Here is a 10,198-nt window from a genome sequence, read left to right as displayed (position 1 = left end):
AAAAGATAAAAGTCAGAAGAAGAATGAAGGGAGGGAAGGAAAGAAGGAAGGAAGAAAGGAAGGAAGAAAGGAAGGAAAGAAGGAAATCAGGAAAACCTTCTGAGAAAGAAGGAAAAATGTATTTAACATAGCAAAACTGTCGTTTCACTGTCAGGCCCTACGTGTCAATAAACAAAGGGTATATTTTCTTTCAGGGAAACTCAACAATTCAGGCCCAGGTGGGGAGGAGTGGAAGTTTGGATTTAAATAGAAACAAATAAATTTTGGGGTCAGGAGAGGAAGAACTGAATTGGGATCTGCTGTAGCACTCACTGTATTGAACCGGAGAGACTTAATTGCACAGAGTTAATGGAGGACACAAGTGGAGGATAGATTGACTGGTAAGTGTTTCTCCCGTGGTGATCAGAGTGAGCTGGAAAGTTGGAGGATGGTGGGAGTGTATGTATTTGACATTGTCCTCATAAGGAAGGTGTTAGTGTGAATAAAGACCTAGGGTATGACTACAGAGCAGGTTGGGATGGCATGACAAGCAAGATCACTAGGACACCAGGAGTCTGTCATGTGAGATTCTTGCAAGGATCTTCTCAGCGGTATTGAGATAGCCAATAATTAGATCAGCAATGGAGAGGCTGACTAGGTTGGGCTTGTAGTTATTTGAAATGGGAAGAAGTGACAATGACATCAGTATACTTGATAATAAAAAGAAAGTGTAGTGGGTACATGGAAGAGCATCTGAGCTCAAAAGTTTAGGGAACAAGAAGGAAGGTGGTGACTGGCAGTGACTCATGGCTGCGAGACTGAGACTTATTCAAAGAGCTATGTTACTGAAAGAAGACACCAAGGGTACATGGACTTTTGATGATAGAGCATTCCTGAGGGCCCAGTGAGGCATCTACACGGTAGGGAAACATATGAGACTGGATCAGGCAAAAGGGAGACAGAGATGTGTGGAGATGCGCCCTATAACAAGGAGTGGTAACTATGGCTTCTCTTGGTGTCTGAAATAAGACAGGTGACTTTTCATTGAGGAGAAATTTCTAAGACAGATTACTGGATTTTGAGGCTAGTGTGAGTCAGAGAACATAGCTTGTACACAGGCTAAAGCAATTTTACAAACTTAAGATAAAATGGACAGTAGGTGGCGGTGTTGGCCCAAGATGGTTTGGTTGTTGGTTTAAAACTAGTCAGAGGAGGTCCGAGACTGAGTGGGAGGGAGAGAACGTGACCCTCTCAGAAAAACGAAAAGGATGATGGTGAATTTAAGTGGTCTTGCTTTCTAAGTAAATCTTCTAGTCTTAAAAAAGATGTATTCATTTTTGTTTTATGTGTATGTGTGAGTGACTATATGTCTGTATGTGCTTGGAACCCATGGAGGCCAGAAGAGGGCATTGTATCCCCTGGAGCTGGAGTTACAGGCAGCTATGACCTACCATGTGGATGGTGAGAACTAAGCCCAGGTCCTTTACAAGAGCAGCATACAGTTTTAACTATTGCTCCATCTCTCCAGCACTGCCCTACCCCTTAATAAATCTTTCTTAGGATAGCAATTACACATTTTCAGAAATTCTGTAGTATTTTGAAATATTTGAGCAAGAAATAATTATGGTAACATACAAAATGCAAAGGGCTTTAGTTTTAGCTTTTGAAAAACGTAGAAGAAAGGAAAACTCTGAGGACTGCATGCTGCTTAGGACAATCCAGAGGCTGAGCTGGTGGAGTTTATTTTATTTGGTTCCTGAAACCATCCTGTGTACAATAGCTGAAAACATTAGAAGTCACCAACCAGTTCTGGAGAGATGGCCCAGTGGTTAAGAGCACTGACTGCTCTTCAACAGGTCCTGAGTTCAATTTCCAGCAACCACATGGTGGCTCACAACCACCTGTGATGGGATCTGATGCCCTCTTCTGGTGTGTCTGAAGACAGCTACCGTATACTCATATAAATAAAATAAATGAAATAGAAGAAGAAGAAGGAGGAGGAGAAGAAGAAGAGGAAGAAGGTGGCGACTAGGGAAATGGTTCAGCAATTGAGAGCACTGGCTGCTTTTTTCTTTTTCTTTTTTTGTTTTTTTTGAGACAGGGATTCTCTGTGTAGTTCTGGCTGTCCTGGAACTCACTCTGTAGACCAGGCTGGCCTCGAACTCAGAAATCCACCTACCTCTGCCTCCCAAGCGCTGGGATTAAAGGCTTGTGCCACCAAGCCTGGCTTTTTTGTTTTTTTTTGTTTTGGTTTTTTTGTTTGTTTTTTTGTTTTTTTGAGACAAGGTTTCTCTGTGTGGCCCTGGCTGTCCTGGAACTCACTCTGTAGACCAGGCTGGCCTCAAACTCAGAAATCCTCCTGCCTCTGCCTCCCACGTGCTGGGATTAAAAGCGTGTGCCACCACTGCCCAGCACATAGATCTTGTTATTAAGTCACTGACTATATTCTCATTATCTGAAAGCACATGCTCTTAACATACTTCATTCTATTTGCTATAATGAACACGCACATAAAAACAGACATGTCCCTCTTCTCTGTGGTTTGACTGGGATGTGGAAGGCTGGGCATCAATGGTGGAAGTCACAAGGACTTCCTTTCCGGGAGACTTCTCTGGAGGAGGCTGAGAGCACTTGTAGTCCATGAACTCTAGTTGTCCACCATCTGAATATGAAGGGCAGAAGCAGGTAGAAGACCCCTGATGCCTTTGAATGCCTCAAACATTTCAATGCACACGTTCTTTACATAGAGCTATCTAGCTGGCAAGTCTCCCTTTACCTCCAAGCAGGAGCAGCCTTTGCTTACTGATGTCTTAAACATCACCCACAAGATCCCAAAGGACTTGTTAGAATTGTCATGGTCTCTAGCCATGAATAAGAATGATTTCAGATCTGGTTTTTCTCTTACACACTGTACTTCATGGGATTAATTGAACTGAATAGCCAGGGTTGTTAAGTGGTTGCTAGTAACAAGTAGAACTCTTAATTTTTTAAGGTACCATATTAAATACATTCAATTCTGACATGCTAGTTTTATTTAAATGGTTGAAACGTTTTTTAAATATTAGCATAGGTATGCCTTGATTAAATATCCTGGGAGGGTGGGGAGATTTCCTGGCAATGAAGTTAACATATGAGGAAAATATCCTGAAGCTACCACATATAGTAGATGTGCTCGATGTCTGAAGACTTGAGCTAGCACATGATCCAGACCTGGGAACACATGCATTCAGCTACTTGGAGATGAAGTGGGAAGATAGTGAGTCCTGGGATTGTCTGGCATTCAGGGCTAGTTCAGGGGCAGTTTGTAGAATTGTAAGATCCTGTCTCAAAGAAAAAAATCTGTGTCAGAGTATTACAAGATGGACAAAGCCAAAGAGGTATGATTGGCAGCCTGTCCTTGTGGGAGTTGCTAATGTGAATCTGATGTTATGCCACTTGCTGGATTCTTGGGCAGATGATCAAGAAAGAGGCTTTGGCCAGGTGGTGGTGGCATATGCCTTTAATCTCAGCACTTGGGAGGCAGAGGCAGTCGGATTTCTGCATTTAAGGCCAGCCCAGTCTACAGAGTAAGTTCCAAAACAGCCAGGGCTACACAGAGAAACCCTGTCTCCAATAACCAAAAAAAAAAAAAAAAAAAAAAAAAAAAAAAAAAAAAAAAAAAAAAGGAAGAGGCTTTGAGTGTGTTAAGTAAGGAAGTCAGGGCTCATGCCCCAAACAAGCAAAGCTCTTGGGGCAGTTATTCTTGAAGCTTTTGCCAATTTGGTGGCACTGAGGCTTGGCCTACAAAGCTTTTCACCACATAGGTCAGTTAAGGATAGACAGTAGGAAGTCCACACCAGCATGGGCAAAGTAGCTCCCTCCATTGAAGAGGGTGAGGTAAGAAGTGTATTTCCTGATAGTCACTCATCTGTCCCTCTTGAAAGCACATTATCACAGGACTAGAGGACAGGACACACGGGATTCCTCCTGAGTAACCAGGATGACCAAAGGCCTAACAGAAGCAAAGGTTGAAGAACGTTGCATAAGACTCTGACTTTTGTGGCTCCGATCAGAAAGACATAATCTCTGAGCTAAGTGTGGGGAATGAGGTGTTCCCCTCAAACACATATCTCTATGACTCTTTAAGATGGAGGTCACGCTCAGGGTTGGCCTTCAAGTGTCTCCTGGTCATGAGATGGCTTCTCTTGCTCAGTGATCTCTCCATAGGGCACCATTGCTGTCAGGACCACCCACTGTTCTTTTTTAATGTAGCTTCTGCAAAGAAAAGATTAGCTATAAACTGAGTAGGTTAGGGCTGGGAACACCTTCCTTTCAGGGACAGTGACAGTCAGGAGGTGGGGGAAAGAGAAAGGCTTTGAGGCAGGAGAACAAGGTAGGATTCCACTCCATCTCTCCAAACCAGGAAGGGCTTCAAGCCTCCTTTCCCCGATGAGTCAGAAAAGATAAAGTGATACAAAATCCAGCTTTTTCCTATGCCTCCAGGCATAACCGCACTAGAAACTGTCAGGGTATGCAAATGAATCCTCCCTGACTCAATTCAGTGAGGAGCACAATGTCCAGGCCATGTGTAAATCTCCTCAGACATGAACAGGCTTTCCCTCTGAGCGCTGTGGGCAGGATCTACTCCAGCAGAAGAAAGTTTGACTTACAAGGTAATTAAAAATGAAGCAGGGCTGGTGAGATGGCTCAGTGGGAAAGAGCACTGACTGCTCTTCCGAAGGTCCTGAGTTCAAATCCCAGCAACCACATGGTGGCTCACAACCCTCCGTAATGAGATCTGACGGCCTCTTCTGGTGTGTCTACGGCCTCTTCTGGTGTGTCTGAAGACAGCTACAGTGCACTTACACATAACAATAAATGAATTTAAAAAAAAAATAAAAATAAAAAAATAAAGCAATATTTTAAATTTTTTCCTCAAGTTAACACATCATAAGCTGAGATTGAAAATGGTCTCAGTTGCTGAATTAAAAAAAGAGAGAAACATTTAAGTTGATAGTTTATGAAAAGCAGTGTAAATAGTGGGGAGAAAGTTGTACACTTCTGACCTCATTGCTGGGCAGCCTGGAATGAGCAAATTTTCAGGCATGCGTCATCTGCCTACATTCAAATCACAGGACTGAAATGTGTTTACTTATAAGCTCTTATGATTGCTTACGATGTTAATGGGCAGGACTGGGGAGAAGGGGCAGGGATAAGAATACTTCCTGGGCAAACATGAACTTGGGTTCAGATCCCTAGCATCATGTAAGAAGCTGAGTGAGTCTAGCACCCCTGAAATGTCAGCACCAGATTGGAAGAGGAGATCGGAACAGCCTTGGGGATCGCTGGCCACCAGCCTAGTCAAATTGCCAGCAAGCTCTAGGTTCCTTGAGAGAACCGTCTCAAGGTGAGAATGTAAGAGGGAGATCACAACATCTTCTGTGGGCTCTGCAAACACATAAGTGTACTGACAGTGCTGTGGCAAAACTAGCTTATTTTCCTCCTAGAAATAAAAAGAACAAAAGTATCATGTCAGCCAGCAGAATCCTGGATTTATCCAAGGGGAGAGTAGAAGCAGAGTCTCTCATATTTGCATATTTGTTGTCACAAAATAGACCAAAGTGGCTGTCAACAAATGAACAACCAAGATGATATTTATACATAATGTGTACTATTCAGTCTTAAAAAGCAACGGCATTCCGACACCTATTAGGACACACGTAAGCCTTAATGACACTGGGTAAGTGAAGTACGCCGGCCACACAGCCCAAAGACCGTATGATTCCACTCCTATGCAGTACTTAAAGTTGAATTCTGAAACATAAAATAGAATGATGGAGACTGAGAATCAGAGGAGAACTGAATGTGGATTTAGTGTTTAAGGGTAGTGGGTATAGAATTTCAGCTCAGATGACAAAACACTGCTGCTGCTGCTGCTGCTGCTGCTGCTCCTCCTCCTCCTCCTCCTCCTCTTCCCCCTCCTCCTCCTCCTCCTCCTCGTCCTCCTCCTCTTCCCCCTTCTCCTCCTCCTCCTCCTCCTCTTCCTCCTCCTTCTTCGTTTTGTTCAGCTTTTAGGAACTTTATTTTCCTTCCACCTTTTTCCCCTCTGCTCAGGTGTCTGCAGAGCAGCTCAGGATCACTCAGTGGTGGCTCCAACCCACTCGGTGACCTGCGCTGTGGGAGCTGCTGACCAGTCCTCAGGGTCTGGCTGCGCACTCCAGTCTTCCATTGGGAACTGCTGGATGGGCACAGGGGGTACCTGCACACCCTCAGACCAGCCGACCACCTCACAACCATCCATAATGAGATCTGACGCCCTCTCTGGTGTGTCTGAAGACAGCTACAGTGTACTATAATAAATAAATCTTTTTTTAAAAAAACGAGTTGACAGTTCTGCTGTGCTAAGGAATGAGTTGTAGGCATGATTTTTGGATACAGACACAGGTTTTCTGCTATGGTCAAAGCTATTTGACTTGAGTGATTGTCTTCATTCTGAGCTCACAGGGAGCAGGTTACATTCATTTAAAAAATGGTGTGTGTATTAAGCTGGTCTATTCATGAAGTCATTCACCAACTGTTTCAATGAACAATGGTTCTACTTGCAGGGTGGCAGACATTAGGTGAGGGTAAGAATCTGGTTCATTGGCTGTGATAATTTGGAAAAGCATTCATCTCAGAGAAAGAGTAACTTATAAAGTCCTCTTCTTCAAACTTGATACAATAGTTATAAATATTAAGTAAAGCATTCAGTCTCACTTTTTGTTGTTCTCTTACAAGCCACCTCCCAAATTAATTGTCTACATTTCTTTTGAAATATCTAAGCCGTTCTGAAAACCGTAGTATAGTGTAAAAACATCAAATAAACAATCCTACTAATAGAGAGGCTGAGATAGGAGAAGTATGGTTTCAAAACCATTATGTGGTACCCAGCAAGACACTGTCATGTACAAACAAGCAGAAAGTTATATGAATTGTACAATATTAGACTTATTTCTCCAATTACCAAATTAGAGAGACCATTGGATGACAGCCAACAAATTTCTTTCTTTCTTTCTTTCTTTCTTTCTTTCTTTTTAGTTTTTTTTAACAAATTTCCAATTCCTCATATTTTTGAATTTCAATCAATTAGGATATATTGGTAATATTAATTTTCATATCAAGAGATATTAAGAAAAAGTAATTGTTACTTCCTGTTATTTTTGCTGTTAGAGGTGGGTCCTGTTATTTTTGCTGTTAGAGGTGGGTTTATGTTTGTGTGGGTTTTTTGAAAGATTACTTTCTTGCTTCTAGGGTGTAGTTTTGCTCCTTATGTTGGTGTTTTCCATCTATTATCCTTTGTAGGGCTGGATTTGTGGAAAGATATTGTGTAAATTTGGTTTTGTCATGGATAGGATGACCTGTTCTGTGGACAGTCAGCCTCTTTCCCCAGCCATCCCTGTCATTGCTCAATGGGCACATGAACAAAGTGACCATGGTGGCCAAGATGAAGGTTATGCTTGGGCCCAACAACATGGACTTTCACTCACCAAGGCTGACCTGGCTACAGCTGGTGCTGAATGTCAGATCTGCCAACAGCAGAAACTAACACTGAGCCCCAGATATGGCACCATTCCTCGAGGTGACCAGCCAGCAACCTGGTGGCAGGTTGACTACATTGGACCACTTCCTCCATGGAAAGGACAACGTTTTGTTCTTACTGGAGTAGCCAACCAGGAATAGCCACTACACCACCCCTTGTCATCTTGACACAAATATCTCATGTCCACATGAAACAATAACAAGATCATGAATATGCTTAACAGGTAATAATTATTCCTCGTACAATCACAAACACATTTGTAAGTTTGCAATGTCCCCAGATGTGTTATTCTGGTTATGGATTTGCCTTTCTTGCATGCAGTGTTTCTGCCAAAACCACCATCTGTGGACTCACTGAATGCCTTATCTATCATCATGGTATCCCACCCAGTATTGCTTCTGACCAAGGAACTCACTTCACAGCCTAAGAAGTGTGACAGTGGGCTCACAGTCATGGAGTTCACAGGCCTTACCTTTGTTCCTCATCATGGTCTAGTAGAAAGATGGAATGGCCTTTTGAAGACACAGTTACAGCGCCAATTAGGTGGCAGCAGCATGGAGGGCTGTGGCAGAGTTCATCAGAAGGCAGCATATGCTTTGAATCAGCAACCAATATATGATACAGTTTCCCCCATACCCAGGATCCATGGGTCCAGAAATCAAGAGGTGGAAAAGGGAATAGTTCCACTCACTATCACTCCTAGTAATCCTCTAGGAAAATTTTTGCTTCTTGTCCCCACAACTCCAGGTTCTGCTAGCCTACAAATTTTGGTTCCAGAGGGGGCAGTTCTCGTACCAGGAGCCACAACAAACATTCCATTGAACTGGAAGCTCAGACTTCCCCTCGTCATTTTGAGCTAATGCCCTTAAACCAACAGGCTAAGAAAGGAATAACAGTGTTAGGAGGAGTGATAGATCCAGATTACCATGGAGAAATTGGATTGCCTCTTCACAATGGAGGTAAGCAGGATTATGTCTGGAGTGCAGGAGATCCCTTAGGGCGTCTCTTAGTACTTCCCTGTCCTGTGATTAAAGTCAATGGGAAGTTACAACAGCCTAATCCAAGCAGGATGACAATGGACACAGACCTATCAGGAATGAAGGTATGGGTCACTCCTCCAGAAAAAGAGACATGACCTGCTGAGGTGCTTTCCCAGGGGGAAGGAGACAGAATGGGTAACAGAGGAAGGTAGTTATAAATACCAGCTAAGCTGAGCAATCAGTTGCAGAAATGAAGATTATAAACTAATATGAATGCTTCTGTCTTATTTTGTTAAGAGTACTATAAAGAATACATTTGTCTTTCTTCCAATTTCTTTAACATCAATTGGTATTTAAGCTGAGACACTAAAAGAATGTTCCCAAGGGACATTGTAAATTTACAAATGTGTTCGCGATTGTACGAGGACTAGTTATAACCTGTTAGGCGTATTCATGATCTTGTTATTGTTTCATGTGGACATGAGATATTTGTGTCAAGCTGACAAGGGGTGATGTAGTGGCTATTCCTGGTTGTCAACTTGACAATATCTGGAATGAACTACAATCCAGAATTAGAAGGCTCACCTGTGATCCTAATCTGGAGGCTTCGAGATACAAGTTTCTGACCTGGATCTCGGCATGGAGATCTTGAGGCTTAGTGGCTATGAATCTCAGAAGAGTAATACAGGAAGATCTCCAAGTTCAAGGTCATCTAGGATTAAAAGTGTGGTGGCACACACCTTTAATCTGGGCAACACCTTTTGCTGGAGACCTATATAAGGACATTAGAAGAGGGAAGGCTCTCTTCTTCACCTGCATGCCTTGTAGGACTGAGCAACTGCTAGATCCTTGGACTTCCTTCACAGCTGCTGCTGACCACTGTTGGGAGTTGGACTACAGACTGTAAGTCATCAACAAATCCCTTTACTATATAGAGACTACCATGTTCTGTGACTCTAGAGAACCCTGACTAGTACAGAAAATCTTGTTTTCTCCACCTATGTTAATTGAGAGTTTTGCTGAGTATAGTAACTTGGGCTGGCATTTGTGTTCTCTTAGGGTCTGTATGACATCTGCCCAGGATCTTCTAGCTTTCATAGTCTCTGGTGAGAAGTCTGGTGTAATTCTGATAGGCCTGCCTTTATATGTTACTTGACCTTTTTCCCTTACTGTTTTAAAATTCTTTCTTTGTTTAGTGCATTTGGTGTTTTTAATTATTATGTGATGGGAGGTATTTCCTTTCTGGTACAGTCTATTTGGAGTTCTATAGGCCTCTTGTATGTACATGGGCATCTCTTTCTTTTCTTTCTTTCTTTTTTTTTTTTTTTTTTTTTTTTTTTTTTTTTTCAAGACAGGGTTTCTCTGATAGCTCTGGCTGTCCTGGAACTCACTCTGTAGACCAGGCTGGCCTCAAACTCAGAAATCCTCCTGCCTCTGCCTCCCAAGTGCTGGGATTAAAGGCGTGTGTCACCACCGCCCTGTGGGCATCTCTTTCTTTAGGTTAAGGAGGTTTTCGTCTATAATTTTGTTGAAGATATTTTCTGGCCCTTTAAGTTGGGAGTCTTCACTCTTCTATACCTATTATCCTTAGGTTTGGTCTTCTCATTGTGTCCTGGGTTTCCTGGATGTTTTGGGTTAGGAGCTTTTTGCTTTTTGTGTTTTCTTTGACTGTTGTGTCAAT

The sequence above is a fragment of the Mastomys coucha genome, unplaced genomic scaffold, assembly GCF_008632895.1.
Source record: "Mastomys coucha isolate ucsf_1 unplaced genomic scaffold, UCSF_Mcou_1 pScaffold22, whole genome shotgun sequence".
Lineage (NCBI taxonomy): Eukaryota > Metazoa > Chordata > Mammalia > Rodentia > Muridae > Mastomys > Mastomys coucha.
This window is presented reverse-complemented; position numbering follows the sequence as displayed.